We start from the raw sequence: 25,337 nt of genomic DNA, 5'->3' as shown, positions 1-25,337 counted from the left end.
TAACAAGGACAATGGCATCATTCATCATACTCATGCATCCCTAATCTGTGAAAAGGTCTGATACCCTTGATAAGTTTCAGCAGGGTTTTGGAAGCTAATACAGTTACAAGCTGCGGTGCTGCAAATGACGCATCTACTAATTTCCTATGTCCAGTACAGATATTTGTTTGACAACAGCTATGATTATCTTGTTCTGCATCCCATGCTGTAACCTGAACATGATGTGTGTCACAGTAAATGTGTGATTCACATGCATTGGGGGCCTGTTGCATATAGGGTATACTGCCTGTGTTACATACCTGTCTCTCCAGCATGTACTATTTATACCACTGTGATGGTATAGGTGTGTGGGACAGGTAAGACATGTGTTAGTCCTGTTATGGATACACAGGCGGTACACAGTGGGATCTGTCACCTCCCTGTATGGCATCCATATACATCTGCTCCAATGCATTTATGAGATAGACTACACTGTACGCTCTTGACACAGACTCCATAAGACATGTTATCTGCAATGTGTATTGCTGCACCGTGGATCCTGTGTGGGTGCTACAGTTGTAAGATATGCCTGTGTAGTGACATAGAAAGGATGCCATTGTACACAGTGATGGGTTTGATGAGTGCCACAGTCTGGCAGTTACATCACAGGAATTTCTATTTAGGTTGTACAATATTGAATGCATCATCACATCTTACCGACCATTGAAAGTCAAAGGCTACATTACTCCCTGTGTTCATATGTCCATGAGTAATGGCACAACTGTGTGTGGTGTGAAGACACTACTATATTTCCCCATGGTGGATGACTTTCCAAAGGATAGTATTGTACAGTCACTGGCATTTAGTATTTGTCAGTGGCTCAGACAAATACTGAATGTGTGTCTCAGGCCATCCTGGATAACTAATGCTTCTGTGTGTAATTCAGTGACAGCTCCTGAAATGCAATCACCTACTAATGTAGTCAGTCAGAGGTCACTGACAGTGGCTGTGATTGCAGAGAGGGAATGGTTAGAAAGGGTATGCCATCAATGACAGCTGGGGAAATCCACTGGTGACTGGTGTCATTCCAGCATAGATCGCCCAATGCTATTTTGCCAGATTATGACTATCAGACACTTGCCTATACACCAGCTGACATAACACTCTGTAGATAACCTACATAGGGTCCGGCAAGGCCTGCTGACCTAATATTGTCAAACACCTTGTCAGGCCATGGTAGGTAGAGTGTGTAATATTCCTGTCATCCATTGCATAGTGTAACTCTCAATGGGGTCCACCAGTTAGAGCTGGTAAGCATGATTTGGCCTGAGCATAACAAACAATGTGTGGTCCAGTGTCAGTAAGTGTATGACAGTGTTACTGCTCATATGATGCTAACTCCTTTCATGACATCTCATGTCACATAACTCAGAGCTCTGGTGACACTGCTTGGCACTACATGCTAGTTGTCCTTTGTGCAACTAAGTATTGAAGTTGCTTCCAGCATGTTCTAAGAAGAGAGTCATCCAAGGTGTCTGTAAAGAGCACAGACAAACATATTAGAAGTATAATATGTATACCATTTGAAGGTAAGGTGGGGGTTTTACACAGGTATTATGCAAGTTGGACACTACCCAAGTGGTGTGTGTACTGGAAGGAAACAATTACCTTGTGAAAACTGTGTTAAGCATGAGTGTACACTGAATTGCTAGTGCCTGGCAACTACTAATGCTGGTCTCACTGACACCACTCTCACATAGGATACCATGGTCTGATATGTTTTGTGTCATCACATGCAAACCATCACTTAGAAGCCCATAATGACAAGCAGGACACAGCCTGTTTGTTCATCCACATAGCTGTCCCACATCATGAAAGGTTCTGTAGGCTTCACATACACTTTTTCATGTACATGCCTTGATTAGCAACCTGGGAAATCAGTTGACATTTGAATGTGTTATGCCATCTGTTCCTGGGTTGGTGGTATGTCACTAGGAAACTGACAAGAGGGTGATTAGTAGCACTGCTGTAACACCACAATATAAGGTACAATGTCCATTGATATAGATGTCAAGTCTTGCTGTAGCAATCAGCACACTGGCGATGAGCCATTTTAGGTGACTATTTCACAGCTAGTCATGGATCCTGCTCTTCAACAGATTACTGGTGTATATCTGCATGACATGGCTTTGAGGCCTACTGCAGTGGACTGGCCACCTTTGGCCAATGTGTGTGCACCTGCCACATGTCCTAGGCAGTGTCTCTTGCAGGTGTACACATAGCTTTTGGTTGCAGTTGACCCTCACCTAGGATGATGGCTCCATACACATGGAAAGTGATGCAATTCAATAATTGCCTTAGCGTCTGGTGTCATTGTCAGGGGATCTACTACATATCTGCTTGGGATGCCTTGCTCAATTGAAATCAATGCTTCACTAGTGATGGTGTTCATCTCTCACCCCTGAGATTTGGAGTAACGGCCACGGCTACTGATGCCTCCACAATGGATCTTAAATGAGCTATTCAGGGAAAAGTTGGCAATGAGAACACCATCTTTATACATCATGGTTATGCTGCTACACAGTGGGTATGGCAACAGTGAACCTCACTCTGTGGGATGTGTCCCCACCCTGCATTATGCAGACAAGTGTGCAGTCAAGGACAACTGGTTCAAGGCTATGGACAGCACCACAGCCATGCCAGACTACAATTGCATCGACATCTCTACACATCAAAATGACAGTGCTCAAAGTAATGCAGGTGGTGTATACATATTCATGAAGGATAGCTACACATCCAGATTTTGTGAAACACTGTGATTTTCCAGAGACCTTACAGGTGCATTTCAGTACTGGAAGAGCACATAATCAAGCAATAGTCTGCTACAGGGACACTCCATGAATCCAGACACCCATTGTGAGTATCAGTATGTACGTGTATCTATCAAGATATATCATTACACCATGGTGGGGGGGGTGGCATTAAGTGATCACCAACTGTATTGCTTAGTTATGCAGCAGCTCACCTGCCCAAAGGTTAGTCTATGTCCTTAACTACAATGTTGTGGAGCAGTGCTGTAACATCCCATCAAGGGGGACCAACATATTGCATCATGTGTTTACAAATATGGGTGACCACTGCAACCTCCCCCCCAATGTGAGGTCCTCTCTGTTGGGATCTGCCCACAGATCAGTATCATTAAAACTACCAGCACTAAGTCCCCCTTTGCAGACAATACAGACATATTTCAACAAGGACATTTATTATCTCTGGTTGGATGATTTACATAGTTTGACTGCACCTCCCCCCTCTGATGGGGCAGGCAAGTATGCAGAGCTCTACACCCATGCATTATGCCAGCAGCATTACAACTGCATGAACTTGTCTCTAACTGACAGGAGGAACACAAGCTCCTCATGGCACAGCAAACCTGTCTGGTGGACAACTGTCATTTTCAGGCTGTACAATAAGAGGTGGACATTGCTGTGTGACAGTTGAGGTGAGGGTGGGCCCCGTAAAATGGACGCACAACCTCCTCAGCTAAAACAAGCACATAGTGTTGTTGTGATGTTGTGTAGACACAGTAAGTGCCAAAATTAGCCACCCACACAAAGCAGAACCACAACGCACATTGTAGTTACATGTGTAACCTCAAAGGACAGGCACAGATGGTCAGTGAACTCATACATAATGATGCCACATAGAATGGGTCGGTGCTAATAACTAACTTGTAGTCCCACATGTTCTGCGTCAACTTCACTACCCTGACCCCACCTCATGTGACACATGACATTCCTACAACCTGTACCATAACTTCCATATCTACAGAACAGGTCATAAATGGACTCTCTATAGAGTATACACAGCATCTATTGGACATGTTACCATCCCATGCTGCATTCTACATGGGATCTGTCATGGATTACTGACACCATAAGGCACACCTTGCAATCATACTGAAACCACTGACTGAACCCCAGCTGACTGGACAAGGGAACTGTTATACCCTTGCACAGAGATGTACCATGCACTGACCACCAGAACTATAGACTACATTGCCTGAGTATCCATATCTGTATGTCATAGGGGCAATCATCATGGTGCTGATCAGCACATGTATCTGTGATCTACACAAAATTGACTGTACACAGTTTTGATGTCCAACAGGGGGATCATGACTGTTACACATGGTGAATATTTCTGAGGCAGTCACCAAGGACCAGGTAAAGGGGCCTGAGGGTATACAACCCCCTGAACTTAGCCAAGACATCTGACTATATCCCCCAGTCAGGCATCATTTACAAAGCACCCACTTAGGCATCAATGGTGCTATCATTGCAGGGATCACTTAGTAGCCCATTGATGGCACACATACTCAACATAGGGACATCTGCCTCCAATAGCTGATCTGTAAGCAGCAGTGTTCAATGGGCTCAGTCCTGGGTCCTCTACTGCTTGGAATCCATTTACCCACGATAAAAGTGAATACTGGCTGCCTCTGGCTAACAGTGTTGACTGATGCCTGCAAAGTGTGAGCACTCATGGAGTCTGTGAGTTATGTCAATATTCTACAAGAAGGTTTTTATGAACAAATGCCTGTTGACATAGTAATGCCCATAAACTCCATACAAATATATATGTAGTATCATTTCCATCACTAACAGCTATATACTTGGTAAGTAGCACATCAGTTGTAACATGGGCATGTACATACTCAGGAATAAAAGAACTGGACACACAGATCTGGCCACACAGCTTTACACCTAATGTACCTGAGATTGCCATGTCTCCCCAGTGGTATGACAGCAATCATATATCATAGCTGAGGTCACAATCACCTGTAATTGACATATTAACATCCATGTACTCTAACCTCAGCATGCCAATATCTGAGTGCAATGACCATTTGGTAATGGACCTTTCCAAGCAGTACGGGCACTTGCACACCACAATATGGTCCTTCATAAGGTAACTTCATGTCTTCAGCATGTGTTTAAAGGGATCATCTGAAATTAGTGTTATTGTAGCCCACAGCATATAGATTACTCAAAATTGATCTCTATCTTGCATATGGGGCAATGTGTGACCCTGCGTGACTGTAAATGCTGAATATCTGTAGGTGATATAGTACATGGATTGATCACTCTAAGGACATTAACCTACTATGTGATGTTACATTTGTCTAGCAAACTTTTACCCACCTTTGAAACAGAACCCTAGCTAATGGCAAGCAGTGCACCTCAGTGCACCTCAGCACATGTCACCTGTATGATTGGCTGGGCAACCATCATTTCACCACAGGTGTTCTTCCTGTGTCCCTCTTGAACTGGAGCAATATGTGCTGATCATGTAAATAAGGGTATACCATTGTCTATGATTGTGATGGCTATATTGCCATTATGCTAGTGAAGTTCAAACATTCTATGGTTCCACAAGCTGATATAAATTGCTGTAACAGCCACACACACAAACACAGCTACTTTGAGGACAGCACCACTTCCAATTACTGCTTACGGAACATGGGACAGCACACACATAGTGCAGGTTGGCTGTATGTAGATTATAACACTTACCTATGCAATGGTACGCACTACATATTACAGTATGCAAGACACACCACATACTTCATGTCTGATAGTACTAGCAGTTTAGGAAATATTCTGATTGATGACATCAGCAGGCCTAGTTGTGGTCAGGCATTTGGAGGGCCACATCACCTGCTACAAATAAAATTCTCCAGAACCATACACTCTTTCTAAGTTACTGATGTGATCATATTTATGCCATATAGACATACACACGTGCAGCAAGTGGACTGGAGTGAGATTAGAACCCCTACCTATCTAGTCTTATACACTACAGATCATAATACTTTTTGTATACACCACACCTTATGCCAGATGCTACAATAGCAGTTGGTAGTCTTAAGATAGGTGACATTATCAGGTCTTGTAGAAGAGGGCAGTCTGGAAGCCAGCAGCAACTTACAGGGCAAAAAGTGTATAAGCATTGCAGTTTGATAGCCAATAAGAGTTTCTCATTTGTTTTGCAGGGAGATACACACACACACACACACACACACACACACACACACACACACACACACACACACACACACACACACAACAAGTTGCCTGCAGTGAGATTAAAACCCCTGCTCATCAAGTGTTATACACTATAGATCATAATACTTATTGCATGTGCCACAGCTTAAGACAGACTTGGAAATGGCAGCTGCTGTTCTTAAGGAAGATGACATCATCAGGTCTTGTAAAAGAGGGCAGTTTGGAAGCTAACAACAACTTAGAGGGCCAAAAAGTGCATAATCATTGCTGTTTGACTGTCACTGAGGGTTTTTCAGTTATTTGGCATGGGGACTTCACGCATACAAACAAGCCTGTAGTGAGATTAGAACCTTTACCTATCTAGTTTTATACACTGTAGATCACAGTATTTATTGCACGCATCACAGCTTCTGTTTTATATGTGATTACAGGCAAACTTCTTGTGGATTACACAAACTAGCCTTGTGTTGAACAGCTTATGTGGCCTGTAGAGTGACATTGCTTTGTACTGTTATCTGCGTGTAGTATCATAGCAGTGAGATAACTGTTATTATCCTAGCTATGTGTCTACAGTTACCAGTATGGCTATATGTGGCTGTTTGCAATTGGATGGACAAGCCTGTGGGCAAAAACAATGTGCGCTGTCCATGCATGCATAGACAACATTATACATTACACCACCTGCTCACCTGTTGTCTATGTGGTGGCATCCAGCAGCCACAGGGGTCTGTAGGTAAGCATATTATGTACTGTTGAGCCCTTACTTTGGACATGTTGAGCAACATTATAGATGTGTGATAGTGCAGCTTTACTCAGCAGTATTAGGGTATGTTGGACAATACAGACATCCACTCACATATTTCTGTATATGACAGGGATGTATATATAAATGTAGGTGTGTGTCTGATATGTATATGTGTTATGTAGATATATGGGGAGAGACTGAGAAGTATGTATATATATGTATATATATATATATATATATATATATATATATATATATATATATATATATATATATATATATATATATATATATATATATATATATATGAAAATGCATAGAGATAGATATGCTATGCATGCGACAGAGAGATAGTGACCAACGTATATGTATACATATATGTATGTATGTACAGTATAGATATATGTATACATACCAGATCATTTTGATCAAGGGGCGACATAACTGAAATCAGTTTAACTACATGTATGGGCATGCCCAGTGTGACTGTTAGTACTTATAAAGTGACTCCAGGCCACATATATCTGCCCTTCATTCTGGGATTTTGTGATTTTGTGTGTTACAGAAACTGACATCTGTCCCTATTTCTGCTGTACTGCACTTCACTCAAAATGTCCATGGCATTTTCCAGTTATCTGATGTAATTATGATGTGACAGAGGTTCATAATGTTACACCACACACAGACTGACAGTCTGTGAAAACATCAACATAATAATACCTCATATGCAAAAGATGTGGATACTTCCAGATTTGAACCATCAACAGCATCACCTATGCTAATTTCCCTAGTTCACTGAGCCAGACAAGCTGCCAGCCAAAGAGTAGTCATTCATCACACAATCAAAACCATACATATGTATGTTGTTTTTTTTCCTGCATTAAGTGAGACATACAATGTGTGATTGATTTCTGTGTTACTGCCCTGTGTTTGCCTGGACTGTTGATATACCATTGATGACTTACTGTTAAAACGATTATATGGGAAAACTGTAGTGTTGGGTATGGGGGAACAACACCACATGTGCTGCCGGGATATGCAATAGTCCAACTATCACGTGACCTCACTGTTTAACATCTCTCTTGACTTATATAGTACATATTTCAGCCATGAGGCCTAGTGAATATTAAGGAACACATAGCAGTGGAATGTGTAGCTGTAGTCCACTGTGGATGTTACTTCTGGCCAAATAGCCCACTATATTTCCTTGTATAAATGCAGCAGATCCATCAATATAATAGCATATTATAGTAATCTTTACAAGTAGTGTGTAGGTTTGGGACTTACCTTGCGAATGCAGCAGTTGACAGAACCGTAGCTCAGACTGACTCGGTCTGATATAAGCAGTACACAGCCAATACATGGATAGGTACAGGTTGTGTGGGTTGCCTGGCATCAGGTTTAATGCATATATGTGAGTCGGAGTAAGGTGTCAGTCCCTAGGTCCCTAGGTTGTCAGTGAATGTGCTTTGCTTTGTCTCTTAGTCAAAGCCAGGGCATACTGAGCATGCCTATGTCTGCCTACAATGACATCAGCAGGGGGTTCCTCCAAGTCCTCCTGTGACTGTGCTGTAGTGACCTAGGCACTGGTGGGGGCTGTGTATATCTTCCCTTTACTGATCCTGTTGCAGCTGCTTCTGCAGGATGATATTGTGTAGCATAGCACATACTGTGAACATATGTGCACATGTGGCTGGAGAATACTGCAGTTTGTGTGTGTGTGCCTCATTATGGCATTCTTCAGTGGATGTGTGTGCATTTCCGATAGGTGTCATTATCCATGGCTGCAGGGTCTAGCCATCATCCCGCAGTTAATGGCCATGTGGGATGCACTCCCTAGCAAACATCTGGCTGTGATGCACGCCAGATATGGGAGTCATGATAACTGCCAGGGCTGCCAGCACAAACATTCATGATAATCCCCTGGGCATTGCACTCACCCTGGCAGTTGATATAGAAGTGCATTCTACCCTCCTCACCGGGTGGTGCCTTGATGTGTACATGACTGCAATCTATGGCACCCAGTACTTCAGGGTAGTGTGCTATATGGTAGAAGTATTGCATATTGCTGGCCCTCACCTCAACGGTGAGGGGAAAAGAAATGCACTCACTGGCAAGTGGTAGCATGGCATCCAGGGAATGGTGGAGTGCCCTGGATGCTGATGCCTGTGAGACCCACATCATGTCCCCAGTTGGTCTTTGGAAAGTACTTGAAGTTAGTATCCTAATGGCTACACATACCTTTGTTTGCACTGGGATGTGTTCCCCTCTGTTGGCTCTGGGTCTGAGTTGAGGGCAGCAGTGAGTTCTTGTAGTATGTCCCTGTCCACCCTGTAGTGCTCTACAATCTCATGTAGAACCTGGAAGGTTACTCTGGGCCTAAACACTCTTCTCCTTCTCTGTCTAGGCCTACTGTCAGCAGCAGCAGCAGCAGCATTGACTTCAGCTCTAGCATATACAGTTGCAGCAGTCCTGCAGCAGCCCATAGCATTCTCTCAATTAAAATGTCCAAGCGTGTACTCTAATGGTGCAGAATATTGGGTAAAAATCAGAATGTAGGGTGTATGCATGCATTATAGAGCTCTGATGTAGGTGCAGAATGTGTGATTGGGTAACTGTGATGCATTCTACCTGCCTATAATATAATTAACATAATTTAATGGCCCTATTTTAGCTTAAACAAGGATAAAAACAAATTAAGTACATTTTTTAAACATGCTCAGCACGACAGTATGATGCAGAAACACGAGCACAGAAGGTGAACAAAGCTTAGAAGGTTCTGGATACACACCCCCTGAATGGTCATGCTCAGCCAGGGAACAGGCTGAGCAAATGTACAGCTAAGCTGAGATGAACGTAGAGGTTAGTAGACACCCCCCCCCAGTGTCAGCTACATCCTGTGTAAGCAGCAACATGAGTCTAAGCCTACACAAAAGGGATATGTGGACACAATTATTCCTTTCTGCTATTCAGTGCCTCCACCTCATTTGCATAGGTATCCATGCTCACAGCCATGATTTACATCCTTTAGAGCCCAACCACATTAAAAACAGCACCAATGCACCATTGTAGCAACACCATGCACTGTCCTGTAATACATTTCTGTCACATACTAATTCATTTGTTTTTTTTCAGTTTTTTTTACTTTTCTATAAAGCATGTTTGCACACTGTGGCATGCTGCACAAACATGCCCAGATTATTAAAAAAATATAAATTTAACTTAATTCCTTTAATCTTTCCAATATACAGGATGATAGTTTCACTCATATGTGTATGTGGTATGACATTTCTGTCCAAATATCTACATTTTTATAACCCTTTTTGTCTGTCTACACTCCTGCACATGGAATTTTTCCATGTACACTACAAACACTGACACGGGGTTTGAAGAGATGCTTATCTGCTTGCTGGATCACTCTACTTACATCATTTGCATGACATTCATCTGCTTATGAGGTGATTTACATGCCACATAAGTTTCCATGTTGGCGTGTGCATGCGTGCCACTCAGCAGGGCTTACAGAATCTAAAAATGTTTGCAGCCATTTAAGCAGCTTGTCACAATGCCTACATGGAAAAAAAAAAACATGTAGCCTTTATTAAATTCCCCCATCGATTATTTAAGCATTTAAGTAAAACTATATCTATATATATATATATATATATATATATATATATATATGTGTGTGTGTGTGTGTGTTTATATATATATATATATATATATATATATATATATATATATATATATATATATATATATATATATATATATATATATATATATATATATATATATATATATATACATATATAGTTAGATATAGATATATATATGAGCTGACTGTAATGTACTGGTTTCGCTACAGTGAGTTTCTGGTACAGTGGAGATAAGAGAATATGCCTTTTCTCCATTACAGTGCAATCTCAGAGTTGATATATATAATTAATAGGGGGTGTGAGAAGGGCAAGGGGGCTTGCCCCCTTCAAAAGATGATCCTTTGTGGATTGTTTTTCGATGACTGTATGTCAATTATTGGTGGATCAACAATGTGAGTGTTCAGTGCAATGTTATGCTTATCAATCTATCTATCTATCTATCTATCTATCTATCTATCTATCTATCTATCTATCTATCTGTCTATCTATCTATAGAGAGAGAGAGAGATATGCCATGGTACATAAATGTTCACTGTGTCATGCCAAGTGTAGTTGAGCAATAAGTGGCGAGGAGTAAGGTAAATGCTAGTCAGGAAACACACTATCATGAAGAAGCAATCTGAAAAACAAGGCACAGTCAGGATGTATGCTAATGACCTTGAAATGAGCTGTGCCATGTTCTAATGAAGTAAAAAGAACAGGGTAGAGCAATTTAGAAATGTATAAATGATGTGCAATTACTTTTCACATACATTAACCATATGTTCACATTCAAGTAGAGAAAAACTCAAAAATATATTGGGGATTCCACAGCAACTGTAAACCTGTATCCTCAAAAGGCCCTTATAGCAGCTATTGTTGGAGATGACACATGAAATCACACCTACCCCTAAGGACTATTCTTCTGACCATGCTCATCATTTCATGCCCTACATGACCCATGACACTGACATAATGAAGCCTTATTGAGTAGACATGGAGTGCATACATCAAATAGTAGACATATAATGGTCTCGCCTGCAGCCTCTTTGGAGTCATGGGGTGGGTGCATGAGACAGTAAGGCATGTGAGGCTTTATATATATTCACTACAGAAACCTTTCATTGACCACCTGGGCACTCAGTGGTGGTATCTCAGGTAATTGGTTTGAGAAATATTACATCAGTTCCTCAATACCATGGTCAGCATGTAGAGGACCATACGCGCTTCCCACATACCCTAGAGGAGAGAACAAACACAGTGCAGAACATTTATACTATACCTCACTTTCCTGAGATACTAGGGACAATAGACTGTACTCAGATTGAAATAAAGACCCTGCTTATTGAAAGTGGAAGGAGGCACTTGAACTGCAAAGGCACCACTCCATCAACTGCCAGGTGATCTATAATGCACTGGGTCTAAATGAGTGTGCATGCCAACCAGGAAGTTTGCATGCCTCACGCATATGGCAGACATGTGACCTTTACAAAGAGTTTGTGAAGTGTGACTTCCTACTAGGACATCTACTGTGTAATGTTGTATGTGTGCCAATGAAAGAGTGAGGTTACAACCGTGCCCATTCATAAACCAGAGAGCATGTGTTTGGGTTGCAGAAGCCAGAGTTTGGCTGCCTGGATACATCAGAGGGAGTTCTGCAGTATGAAATCATCATATATGAAAACATATTAACTGTGCCATTATACATAATACTGAGGAATCAGATTGAATAGGATTCTGGGACCACAGTCAGCAGCAGCTGAGTCAGAGTAGGAGTCAGAAGAGGAGTCAACAGCAGGAGAAGACCATGTCAGATGGAGCCAGGCACAATACACTATGACACTAGCTAAGAGGCAGTGCATTGTATATAGCTTTGCAACACAAACATATAAGAGCTAAGAAGATACAAACAGATACAGACAGTATAATGCATGCAAAAACACCAGACTGCACTTACCCATGCATAGCCTGGCTACACTGTGCATCAGTCATACGCAACTCAAGTCAAGATGTCATACATGCTGGACACTCATCATCATTTGCCTAGGCGGGGGGCACCCTATACCGTATTACTATACTATAAGTAAGCAGATAGATACAAATAATGTTGTTGCATACAAAAACATTAACATTATCATGATTACCCATGGATAGGCTGGCTGAACTGTACATTAGTCATAGGCATCAGAAGTTAGAATGTTATAAAGGCATGAAACAGTTATCATCATTTGCACAGTGGGGTAGGGAGTATACGTGTGTGTGTGTGTGTGTGTGTGTGTGTGTGTGTGTGTGTGTGTGTGTGTGTGTGTGTGTGTTTGTGTGCAGTGGCACAGCCTCAGCATGTTGGCCATTACTGTGCCATGGTATATTGGACAGGTCTATGGCATATATATGTCAGAGGTTTCAGATTCCCATGTGCACAATCATCCATGAGAACTGTCTTTGCCAGGAGGTGCATTGGGTGAACCATGACCCTGGGGAAAACTGTCTCTGTCAGGACATGTATTGGGTTAACCATGACCCTGTCTAGATATTGACATGCTAACTGAACATGAGTGAGTCTTCTGAAAGAAGTGTCAAGATGATCATGAATATGGGGACAATCTCTCCTGGATGTAGACCCATCCACAATCAAAGTAGCAGTGGAAGTGCTGTCACTGCAGGAGTGGGACCTCAGCGTCCATGGCCAGTTCAACAACATCTGAAGATATGACAGATGACTGGCCCCAAGGATGACCAAACAACCCACAGTAGATAGACGGTCTTGAACCGACACTTCTAAGTCCAATGTGTTATTTATCCACTAAAATTAGTCACACATGCTTCATGCAGGTCTGTAAATCAGCATGCACTGCTAGCATGACCCTAACAGTCTCTGCTGAGACCCTGCTGAAACTCGCTTCTGCCTCTGTGATGGCCCTGAACATGCATTGGGTGGCAACTATTGACACATCAGCTTCAGGGGAGGGTGGTAACTATACCTCCTACCCCTTTCATGTGGACACCCTCACCAACAATGGCTAGGGGCAAGTACTGACATGTTTGTACCTGGGGCATCTGCAGTTTCCTGATCGACAATATGCACATCAACCTGTCCCTTCTCAGATGGTAATTTTTCATTAGCCTGTTTGGGCAGAGAGACTATGCCCATAGTCTGAGGGGGGCTAGGGTGTCATGCTCCCTTAGTCTGAAATACACTTTGCTTACCCAGACTATGCCTGGTCATCCTTAAGTTCATCATCAGATTCTAAGCATCCTCCAACATCACATGAGGGTAGTTCCACAGTGCTCGTGCCAAACAATGACTCACCTGTGAATGCACTAAAACAGGATGTATCCAGTGTAAGTATACTCAAGCAGCACACCTATACATGCAAGTGATATCATTCTAGCTATCAGTACAAATAACTAAACATAATCATGTTCACACCTTGTAAAGGTGAATGGTGCACCTTGATGCAAGATGTACATATATGCAATAGATGGGACTGGCATGAAGGACTAAGTACCTGGGGAGTCAGCTGTAAAAGTCCTCTGGGGGCTATCCATCTCTGCCCCAATATCCTGGATAGCACTGTGCAACTCTGAGCAGGTCATATCCCTTTGATTAAGGCCAAGAATGCCTCTTCTTCTGTAAGTGATGGTACAGTAGGCAAACCACCACCTGTAGCTTCCCACTCCTATGCCAAGATCTCCACTCTATTGTTAACATTGGCTCTGTGCTGGACCATAGCATAGTTGTAGACCTGACCACCCACTGCATTTATATCCTGAACACCCTGTCGTCTGTCAGGTCAAGGAAGGGCTTGTCAGTAGTTTGCAATGCACTGAGTCATCTACCATAAAATGGATACTGTAGGGCCACTTTCTTCTCAGTCTCTGTAAACTGAGGCTTTTGGCTTGGTCTGCACTTAAGTGTTTGTCATCATCATCATCAACCCCATTTTCCCCATATTTCTAGAGGGCAGTCAGAGTGTCTTGTCAGCTGTCACCATCTCTTTCTTTTTAGTGTCACTCTCCTGCCTCTTTCAATATGCATGCCTGTCCATCACAGGTCTTCTCTCACAAAATCCATCCACCTCTTTGCTAAACACCCTCATTTCCTCTTGACTTTTTTTTGTCTGTCCCAAATCTTCTTCACCAGATTGTCTTCTGCTTTTCTACACATGTGCCCAAACCTCTGTAATCTGTTTTCTTTGACATTTTCTGCAATCAGAGTTAATTTATCTTCTGCTGTTATGTCCTCATTTTTTCACCTGTCGCAGAGTTTGTATCCTACCACCCATCTCAGATAATTCATCTCCATCACCTCCAGCTTCCTCAACTACACTGCCTTTACTGCCCAGGTTTCTGTACCACACAGTACTACTGGTCTCCCTACTGCTTTGCACACCTTACTTTTCAGCCTATTTGGCATTCTTCTGTCATATGCTACTTTTGACACTCTGTGCTAGTTGGCGGCACCCCTTTGATTCTAGCCTTGTCCCCTTAATTCAGACTTCCCTTCTCCTCAACCACCACTTCCAAATACTTGAAGCTGTTAATCTGTTCCACTATTTCCCTTCTATCTCATTTCTCAGATTCTGCTGATTTCTCACATTTGCTGACATTACCACTGTCTTATATGTACTCACTTTCAGCCCATGTACCTTTATTTTTGCATTCCATTCCCCTAAGCTTTGCTGAAGGTCTTGCTCAGACTCTGCCTGCAATGCCACATTGTCTACATAAAGCAGCTTTGTTGATCTGTCCTCACCAACCTATTTGCTAATGTAGTCCATCACCAGCATGAACAGCAGTGGGCTCAGAGCTGAAACCTGATGCACACCCACTCTCACTGAGAACCACTCTGTGAGATTGAATTCTGTTCATACTTGAGTCATTGGATCCTATTACATCACTTGCACTAATTTTACCAATGTTTATTTTACTTTGAACCACTGCAGGACTGTGCAAATTAGTTTTCTGGGACGTTTTTATATGATTTATCCAAGTCTAGGAATATCCAGTTCAACTCTTTCCTCATCTCTAGCTTTTTCTCGAACTATCTGTCTCACTGCAAACATCATGTCAGTTGTGCTGCATCCTGATCTGAATCCATAATTCTCATCTCCCATCTTACTTTCTACTGCTCTGTATATTCATTTATCAATCACCTTCTCCAGAGCTTTCATGCAATATGACAGAAGTTTGATACCTCTGTACTGCCCACAGTTGTGAATGGCACCTTAGGTCTTGAACACTGGCACTAGTGTGTTTATTCACTAATCTTCTGGGATGCCTTTCTTTCCATGCTATTATGAATACCCTCAGAAGCCATTTCTCTTTTATCTTGCTCAGTATCTTTACCATATTTGCTGTAACCTCATCAGAACCTGCTGCTTTCCCTGACTTCATTTTTCTTAGGGCTGTTCTTACTTCTTCTATGGTGGGCTCTTCCTCTTCTCTCATCATAGGCTGTGTCCGGGGCAGTACAATTACTTTGGGGTTTTCTTCATTCAGAAGCTTCTAAAAGTACTTTTTCCCTGTGCCGTTGATGTCTTGTGGGCTCATGAGCAATCTGTTCCTGGCATCCGTTATGAAGGGTGTCTGTCTTCTTTATCTTTTTGTCTTTGCTTGCAAACTGATATAGTTTCTTTGTGCCATTTACTGAGTCACTTTACAGAAACTGGTAGAGTGCCTCTGAAGCCTTGTTTTTTGCTATTGTAACTTTCTTTGCTACTTTGTTAGCCAACCAATATTCCTTCCTATCTATGCACTAACTGTTAGGCATGTCCCTGTTGATATTGAAAACACTGAAATTAGCAGGCATAGTTCCACATGGGTAGTATTCACTGTAACATGATGAAAATGTCACTAATAGGCACATAAGTTACAGTGGGTGCTGCTATCTGATATCAACATAGGTTTATCTACAAAATGCAACACAAAATCTTAGCCATTTCCATTTGTCTTAATCCCTGTACCCCCAACAAAAGAATAACAGGTCATGACTGAAAGTGATCAGGCACACATCCTCCCAAGGATGATAGTTACAATGCACACACACGCACACACACACACACACACACACACACACACACACACACACACACACACACACACACACACACACACACACACACACACACACACATACACACACACAAAACAAGCACTCCTATTAATTATAAGTATACAGACATTTGACAGTAACCAAAAGTACCCTGGCACATGGCTACCTAGGCTCACAACAAACAAGTTTAGTGTGCCGACTTGCTACTATTACAGCAAGAATAAATGTGTGTGTGTTTTGGGGGGGTGGCAAAGTACCAGTGCAGACAAATGATAATTCAGCTACATTAGACTTGAAAACTGGAAACAGTCCTTTGTATCTCCAAGTACACGGCACACATAAATGGTACCGCTTGCCCAATAAGCAGGTGAAACAAGTAGAATCCACCTTAAACTTTTCATAGTCCTATAGTTTAGGAGCAACCAACTTCAGTATTCTTGTCATACACAAAAATTGGCATTTAACTTCCATTGGAGGATGATGATCAGTGCTCCACTTCTCGATTATATCAAGCAGACTTCCCACTCTGGGCATGATGTGTATGCTAATTAGTTCTCAACTCATTAATGTTTCTGAATTGCAGTAGCAGTGTGACAAGCAAACCAGGTAAGCATCCTGTTCAGCTGTGCATGTGGCTGTGCACATACGTGAGCATCTGCATTGAACTCTGCACATGTGCAAGAAGATCAGCGAGCAGCTACTGTGAAACTGTCAAGCTCATACATTCAGGTGTACCTCATTAGGATTACTGCCACACACATTCATTTTTAAAGAACCATGATCCTAAAACCTACATACTGAAAGGGTCTCTCACACAGTGCAATGCTACAAATAAAATTTAAGTTATAGCCATGGTAATTAGTAATAAATACTAGAAATACAGCAAAATAACATTCTAGAAAAGTATGTTGTCACATCTGAAGTAGTCTGTGAGCGTCAAAATTGTAGGTGTTGGTAAGGTGTCAGAAGAGTGACCGTTTCTCCAACAGTTATGTGAGGTGGGTGTTCTGTTCCACAACCTATAGATGGAAGGTTGACGTCATTGACCACGATATCCCTAACTATTTAAGTGTCACAGCTGGGCATATATTCTCAATAGGAAACATGGGAATTGCTGTATTGGAAGCTTAATACTACATTATTGCAATGTTCTTATTATGCCATTCTGCATTCTGTTCTACCATCTGCTTTCTTCCTCTTTCATCTGTGTCCTAGCATCCAATTTCCAATCTGGCACAAAAGACTTATATATTTTTTTAATTATCCATTGTCCAGTCATTGCCATAGAGCAGTATTGCTGGACTTTGGTGAACAGAGGGTTATGATAATTCTCATACAGTGGTAAAACCAAAACAATTCTTTCACATGCGCTAAGATTTTGCCATAACTTGTGCACTATAGCTTCACATCATTGCACATCATAAGCAAATCTGGGATTAAAAATAAAAATAAATAAATAATTAAAGTCACGTAAGGTGATTATGCTTTCTGTAATAGCTTATATGGTTCAATGTACTAATGGTGTGAAACTTCCATTTCAGTGCACTGCATGCACAGTTTTAGTCTGCTGAGGGTGGGATACTGCTGTACAATATTGATTCCAGTCTTTAACTATTACAATGGACTCTTTTCCTCAACTTTTTCTCTGAGAGCTTCAGTGGTAAACCTATGTAATGCTTCATTGGGTAGACTGTGTCTGAGGTGTGCAGTTCCTCTCATATGCATTTATTTTTAATTCTTTTGTACCACTGTGATAACCTGAAATATATTTTTCTGACACATGTCCTGTGAAAAACATGTGGCATGTGTAGGTAATGTTCTGCTTAGCGACCTTTAACATGTCAAAAAATGAGAAAAGCACAACACACACATGTTCAAAGGACCGATAGATTAAAATAAAAATAATTATTTCATTCAAATAGTGCAAATTACTTAACATAGAGCAACAGTGGTAGATGGGTAACGATAAATGACAGTTGCAATCGTATGATAAAAACTGAAGAGAAATCTTTTGGCTGCACTAATGATTTGGTGACCATCATGCAGTTGAGCTTAAACCTGAAGTAGGAAAGAAAGCAAGAATGGTATAACCATGGGTTGACATAATTACGTGAACTCTAACAATGCTTATGGCTCATTGTACTGCACATGTGATGCAAAATTTTGCAGTAAAGTTTGTGGATGGCTTGTTTCCCCTAATGACTTATGTCTGTTGAGCATTGTCTATTTTTCCCCTACTGTTGCCAAACACATTGCAAATGTGTGCTCCCTGACAATTTTAATGGAAGTTATTCTATGACAAGCGTAAACAGTGGACAGCTGAAGAGACCAGCAGGTAGGCAGACAGAGTTTTGAATCCCTTATTGAGTAGATTGCTGCAAAGATAACACTGGTTATGATGACTTTGCAAATGTATTTTTGTTCTGAATCTTGCCATGTGTGCATGCTCTGGAAGTTACAGCTGTCAAGTTAAATGCAATTGATATTCCGTGATTAGCCATCATAATCTGGAGATGCCGTTGTGCTTGTAATCTCAGCAGCAAACAGATGGAATGAGATCCACCAGGATTCATATCTTAGAGTGTCACTTGAGCTGTAACAGCACAGTGCATATATTATATTTGTTTTGCTATTCATCTCACAAATGTGACTGTTCCGATTTACTGCTATTGTTTGAATGATGTGATCCACAAGATTTGTTTTGGGGACCAGTTCAAGATTTGCTTTGGGGATCAGTTCAGCGCCATTTTTCTCAACTTTTTGGAAGGAGGGACTTATGGCTGCCAAAGGGAAATGTAGTGCTCTTTTTAGAGAACAGATGTAGTGAGGGGAGGAGAGTAAGATCTTTCTGCATCTTCACTGTTTGGATTACAGCCACAGGCTCCTGTAGGGAGGCTATACCAAGTCTCTGTAAAATGCTGACATGAGGAATAGTTTGGCCAAGGTTGTCACTTGTGCTACTGGTGTCCCATGCACAGGAAAATAGTGCCATCACCACTATACTGACATAAGCTGAAGAACGCCTTAACTCCCTGACCTCTGAGATCAAGAGATTAAAGACCAGTTGCCACCTCCATACTGCAAATATAACATAGTTTACCCATCCTCATGCTCTGCCAATGAGGAGCACCATACATATATTTATTTTTATTATGAGCTGTTTATTTCTGCAGTTTCTGAACAGAACAAAAGGAATCTGGAGATGCATAAGGAGTAACTGGCGTAACTGAGAAAGTGCTGAGGCATGCACAGGTTAATTTTGTGAAACAAATATGGTTCAATAGTTACAGGCAACAACTTAAATAATGGTAAAATATACATATACAAGAAGACTGCACCTGCTCTTACTAGCACTCCACACTGGAATTAATATGAATGTGTAAAGGAAAATGCTGATTCTCTATACCAGCTGGAGAAGAGGCTCATCAAAATAATCATACATGCAGTGAAACTGTTACAATGCCTGTACATTCAATACCCATCACCACAAAAAAGAATTTGATGTTTCCATGGGCTATTTTTTAATGTCTCACTACTGGAACTAATAGAATTCTTAATGATATACTATACCAATAACCAATGACTGGGAGTGGTCTATTGAAGGTTTACTCATGGTTGGTGTGGTTTAAACATGAGGTCAAAGCCTGACTGATTAAACAAAGACAACCATGGGTAGATTTTTAATGCATCACACCCAGGAGTTGGTTATTGCTATTATACAATGAATATTTAAGTTTAAAAAATTAGTTACTTTTCTTAAATAATATCATTGTATAGTGGCACCGTGATGTTCTTCCACTTTTTTCAGTTTTCTGGGGCTTTCTTGATGTACTGCTCATGCATATGGGACATATGTTCTCAAGCTTATGCAGTACATCAGTGCTTTGGAAAGGAAACAATAGAGAAAGGAAAGTCTCCATTATTTTTTTAAATAAAAATAAATAAATAAATAAAGTTTGAAATCTGGACAGTTCAGAGGTACAAGAGAGACAAGGCAGGGGCAGAGCCTAGATGGCCAACTGAGAGCAGTGAATTTTGAGAGCTCCATAAACTAGTATAATAATATAGGAAAATTTTATTATTTTCAAGTTTAAAACATCAGAAATCTATAGATAAACTACTAAACTACATAAATATCAATTTTGGTGGAGATATACAGAAATATTCCTGTCAAGCACCTTGGAGATATATTGAGTCACTTAATATGAACAACTCAAGGAATTCTCATCCAGATGCTGCTTTGAAAAAAGAACTGCAATTGATGACATCTACCTTACAGCAACTATCTTTGAAGATGGATGGCTTTAAAAATGACATAGAAAACCTCAAATTAAATTATCAAAAACAGACTGATACTCTTAAGGAACTATTACTGCAACACCATACAAAATAATAAATATAGAGGCTTCTCTAAATGACATTGAAGGGAGACTCAAAGAGGAAGAATTCCAAAAAGAATTTCTGCTTAAACAGAATATATGGCTGCTTAACAAAATAGATGACTTAGAAAACATGGAAAGGAGAAACAACATAAGGATCTTTGGTCTGCCTGAAAACACTAAAGGTGAAGACATTATTTAATTCTTAACAACCTATATTCCTGAATTTGTAGACTTGAAATATGGACTTTCATTTGGAATTGAAAGGGTGTATAGAGCACTGAGGAAACCTGCTTCTAACTCAACAAATACTCCATCTAGATCCATAGTTATAACATTTCTTTCATTTCTGGGGAAGGAACTAATATGAAAATCTGCTTGGAGAAAATCACACTTAAAAATGCAATCAAAACCTGATAAGGTTTGACAATGATTATTCTTCCAGAATACTAGAACAAAGGAAAAAAGTCTGGCCAATAATAAAACTGTTAAAACAAAACAAGATTAAAGCACAACTGGGCTTTCCAGCCAAGATAAAAATACTTTTGGCCAATGAGATAAGAACCTTTAATGACTTAGAAGAATCTATTAATTCATCAAAAACAACATAGTGTCTATCCCATAAGAAATGGAATGGATGCCCCCTACTCTTAAAAGAATAAAAGAAACAAATCCTTGTACTGATGCTAGAAAGAAGAAAATAACTGATTCCAAGATAGCTGTCCCAAAAAAATAACTGTTACAACTATATCTCTCAAAGTATCAACTGATATGGTGCATCACTTGTCATCTGTATTTATTTAAAAAAAGGAGGGTTTCTTAAACATCTGAGAAACAGCAATGATTTATTCAGAATGTTCAAAGAATCCAGTAGTTCTTCACAAACAAAGGTAGGTCAAGATAGGTTACTATTTACATTATATATAAGTCAAACAAAGCAAGATATGATACAAGCATAGAAGTTTCTATTCCCCTACTTGAACTCAATGAATACGTATCTTGTTCATTTTTCATTGATTTTACTTATAATAATTTAAGTAATTAATTAGCTATTTCAACAAGGTACCATTTATCAGAGTTCAGACACAAATGTAACAAATGAACATCATATATAACAGCAGTAACAGTAGAATGTTTTGGGGAAAAAAATGCTGTCATGGAGACTAATGCCTTCTTCAGTTAAAGTATGATTTAGAAAAGTCATGTATAACCTGGTTAAATAATAGTAGCAAGCACTTAGTACAAATGTCATCATTATTCTGTCTAAATATAGTTAATATGAATTATGGCAGGTATCACAGCTACGAGTGCTGTTTGATCAATCCTGATATGGTGTGCATGGATGCAGCTGTGTCTGGCAGCTGTTGTATATTGTTTTTTCATCTCTGGGAAGCTGTGGGTTGGGGCTTTTGATCAAGGTTTACTGATGCTTGTGTATTAGGAAGCGACATTTGGTGTTTTATCCTGGATCCAGGGGAAGGGGGTGGATAAAACTGTGATTTGGGATATTTTGGAAGAGAATAATTTGTTTATACATCTGCTGAGTGAGAGGTGGGATTGCTGGAAGAATGTGTTATCTCTTGTTGTGGCAGCTTGTTGGGAGTTTTTTTTTTTAATCTGTTTGCTCTCCATTCTTTTCCTGGCTGCTGCCTCACTAAAAGGGAAGGAATTTAGGCTTGAAAGTGCAGTGAAGTCAAGCTTTGCTTCAGGTACATCGCAAACCTCTAGTATGCAGTACACAGACATAGTAACAGAAACAGATGCTCCCAGGTTGCTATGGTAATGGAGACAGAGTGGCAATAATGCTTAAAGCCTCTGAGAAGCCTCCAAGATGATTCTCAGCAATGAAGTTTTGGGTTTTAAAAAAATAAATAATAAGTGCAATTTTATATTTAAAATGTATTTTGGTCCAAACACATTAAGGACTTACATAAGAGTGGAAGTCTGAGTTATTCTTAAAGACTAAGAGCACTTGATCTTGTGCAGTACCCTTTGCAGTGGTCAGGGAGGTGAGATTGCTCGGACATGTGGGCATATGGGGATAGCTGATTCTAGTGGTGTTTGGGGTTGCCGGGAAGTGTTAGAGAGTCATCAGATTTCCTTCGTAGAAATTTCTGTGTGAATGGAAGGTGTGTTGAGTGGTTCACTGGAAGAGTGGCCACTGCATGGAACAGGCTGGTAAAATGGAACAGGACAAATATTGCTTTGGATATTTTAAGAACAGCCTGAAAACACAACATGAACTAGTGAATTGTATTCTGGCAAAACTGGATGGGCATTGTTGCCCATGCTTGAAGTATCGATATGTGTGTATGTAAGGATGGAAATATACTTATAACAAATAAGAAATGCAAAGGGTTTCATAATTTAAACTCTATGGACTGTATAAACATGCTTGGAAGGAGCTAATAATAAGAATAAGCATTACAGCTTGTGGTCTCTCAAATAACTAAGCAACAGCCAAGAAAAAAATACAAACAAACAAAAAAATAAATAAATAAATCAAACCCACACAATCGTTATGTAATATATGATTTTAGTAAATCTAGACAGATATATAATTGTCATGTAAGATGAAGCAGCCTGCTGAATTTAGATATTAAAGACAGGATTTAATAACATGGGCTTGTGCATAATAACAATACTGTCTTAACTTGTCATAAATGACATACACTACATTGAACATCAAGGGGAAGCATGATGATTTTCTTATATAAGTAAATATGCATAACAAGTCATGTAATTGCTTTAACTTGAATTGTAGTTTTTGTAACCCATCTTGACCATATATAATACTTAAGCAGTTAGCAAGATAACTAATGCTTTATATATGACATCAAACTGATAAAGTTGTTCAAGAGAAACAATAGAAACCTGAACTTGAAATGCCAAAGAATGTAACAATCAGATTCTGAGCGAACAGTATTAAATTCACAATAGGCACTCAGTTTAATGACATGGGCTTGTGTATAATAACACTACTGTTTTAACTTGTCATAAATGACATACACTATATTGAACATCAAGGGGAAGCATGATAATGTTCTCATATAAGTAAATGTGCATAACAAGTCATATAATTGTTTTAACTTGAATTGTGGTTTTGTAACCCATCTTCACCATGCATAATACTTAAGCTGTTACCAAGGTAACTAACATTTTATACATGGTATCAAACTGACAAAGTTGTTCAAGGGAAACAATAGAAGCCTGAACTAGGAATGTCACAGAATGTAACAATCACATTCTGAACAAATAGTATTAAATTGACAATAATCACAAAGTTTAACCTTTGCAGATTATACAAAATAGAATGTTGCCATTTAAATCTAAAAATGTCAGTATATGCACCAAAATGGCAATTTATAAATATGGAAAGGGAATTTGTAATCATTAATCACAATAAGTGATTTTTTGTTTTTTAACCTATAATTTCACTCATTTTATAAGAAATGACAGATATGAAAATCCTTATGTGTAGGAAATGGGGGGAAGAGGGATGCACTGATAATTAAAATGTACTAACTTTCATCAATGTTCACATAAAACAAACTTGATGCTTTAAGTAAGTTAGCAACAAACAAAGTGATTGCTTAAATGCTAACAAACAATGAAATATAACTTCAGATATATCCAGTAAAATACATTGTATTATAAACATTAGGTATAAATATTATTACCATATATTTATATTAAGTAATATGTTTTGAAAGACTTCATCAATAAGGGTGAATATGTTAAATAACTGTGTGCTATAATCTTTTACTGAGGTTTTATATATGATACATCCTACTTTTCTATGACTGAATTGTTTGTCATCTACCTTTCATGTAAATATTAATTGCTTATACAATAAGTAGACATTTATACTGTATTAGAATTCTGTGTAATCTATAATAGTACTATAACTGTTCAAAATAATATAAATATTGCTTATTCCTATTACAAATATTCTCCATATGATCATTCCATTTTTGGAGCTTAGATGTTGTGGATTGACAATGTATGAGTGATAATCTGATGGACTTAGGTTTATCCATCAGATTAGGAATGATTTTCATTCCATGGCTAGTGTGGATCTTAGTTTTGTTAACATTTATTAATTTAAATTTATTTCACAAAAACACTTTTAGTATGCCTGACCAAAACATTATTTTATTGGTAAATACTTAAAGTATAAAACTGATTATGTCCTTTAAAAGCTCAAACATATACTGTATAGTTATCAGAGGAAGATGTTTAATAGTCACAATAAAACAAAAAATATATATATAGTCTAAATAACCTAAGATGGATTTAACTTTTTTGACTATAAATACCAATGGCTTAAACAATCCTAGCAAGAGATCAAATCTACTGAAATATTTAAAATGGAACAAAGCACAAATTGTCTTCCTTTAAGAAACTAATTTCAGAACAAATGACAATTACAAATGGAATCCTAAGGAATATATGATATTGATGCAATACACTTAT

Source organism: Protopterus annectens, chromosome 2.part0 (assembly GCF_019279795.1).
Source record: "Protopterus annectens isolate FY-2018-M chromosome 2.part0, PAN1.0, whole genome shotgun sequence".
NCBI lineage: Eukaryota > Metazoa > Chordata > Ceratodontiformes > Protopteridae > Protopterus > Protopterus annectens.
Note: the sequence above shows the minus strand (reverse complement) of the source record.